Source organism: Egretta garzetta, unplaced genomic scaffold, assembly GCF_000687185.1.
Source record: "Egretta garzetta isolate BGI_Z169 unplaced genomic scaffold, ASM68718v1 scaffold211, whole genome shotgun sequence".
Taxonomy (NCBI): domain Eukaryota; kingdom Metazoa; phylum Chordata; class Aves; order Pelecaniformes; family Ardeidae; genus Egretta; species Egretta garzetta.
Genome location: NW_009258673.1, coordinates 125,290 through 126,874, shown reverse-complemented (window position 1 = coordinate 126,874; position 1,585 = coordinate 125,290).

Here is a 1,585-nt window from a genome sequence, read left to right as displayed (position 1 = left end):
CCCCACCACCCAAACCGCAGCAGCCGCAGCGCTCACCTCCTGGCCAGTGACGAGCAGCACGCTGTGCTCCTTGCTGTGCTGCAGCTGCCGGTAGACGTGGTCGAACACCAGCAGCTCACTCCAGCAGTTCTGCAGCAGCTTCATCTGGTCGCCCACCTGAAACACAGCCAGAGCAGCACTGCTGACGCCCATCACGCTGGGGCACGGCCATGGGGGCAGCCCCGGCGGCGCCTGCAGGGCTGGCAGGAGGCGCTTGGGCTGCCCCCATCCCAGCACCACCCCGCCAGCCTCCTAGCTCTGCACGCTGAGGGTTAGCTCCACGCTCCCGTCCTGCGGCAGCGACGGCTCGAACTCACACCGTCAGCTGCTACGGCACGTTGCTGCGTTAGCGTCGGACCTGGGCAGAACCCGCACCCATCTGTGTCTCACCCTGAGCGCAGCAGAAAGGGGTTTTCTACCAAACTGGCATCAGCGTCAAAAAATAAACCTATCTTTACTGCTCAGCTCAAGTGCCTAGAGGTGGAGCAGCGAGTCCGGTCACCGGTGCCCTTACATGAAGCAGAGAGTGGCTGGGGCCTTCTGCCACCAGGACAAGCAATGCCTTGGCATGGATACAGCATCAACGTGGCATGTTGGAGATGTGGCAAACCACTGCTTTCCCCTAAAGCCCCCAGGTGCCCTCAGCTACGGAGGCCTGCCCGGCCCCAGGTCTGCTTTGTGCACATGTTTGCTTGCCAGCCCATCAGGGGAGTGCACGGGGGGGCAGGGGGCATTGCTCACCTCCCTCGGAATCCAGGTCCTCCAGGAGGGACAGGACTTTGTCCTCCAGGACTTTGTCCCTGACCCTCACAGCCTGGCAAAAAGCCCTGGGGTTTTTTTTAAGAACCTGAAACCCTTCCCCACCCACCCCCTCCACCTGCAGAGCATTTCCCAACGTCTTACCCACCCATTTATCCATGGAAATTGCAGCCTGACTGTGAACAAGCTCCTAGCAAGGAGATGCTGCACCTGATTAATGACACGTTAATTGCAAATTAACCTCCCTTCACGGCTGGTGCAAGGAGAGGACGACAAGACTGATGCCCACAGCACTTGTTAGTGCCCATAGCAAGGATGGCAACCACCAGTGCGCTGTGGCCGGGTCACACCTGCAGGCTCCCGCCCCGTGCACGGTCAACATCCCGGGGGGGCCAGCCCAGCAGCGGGGTCCCCTTGGGCAGGCAGGGAGAGCCGGAGCAGCACCCCCAGCAAGGGGGACCCCAGGCGGGATGAGCGGGGGCGGGCTGGGGGGCTGCACAGAGCCAGCTTTGGAGCAGCTCGGCATGTGTTGGTGGCACTTGCTGGCTCTTATCAGCGTGGGTTTCCCCCCCGCCAGGCACAACCTCCCCAAACCACATGGACATCTTTAGCAAAATGACTGCTGGCCGGTGGGAGGGAATGCGCGGCCGCTGCACAAAGGCCCTGTGTCTCCGGGCAGCCCCTCCGGATACTTTAAAATGAAGGAAGGCAGTGTCCATCCTCACCTCCCTTCCCCGGGGTGGCGGGTTTCGGCGGGGGACAGAGCTGCTGCAGGGTGGCCACGGGG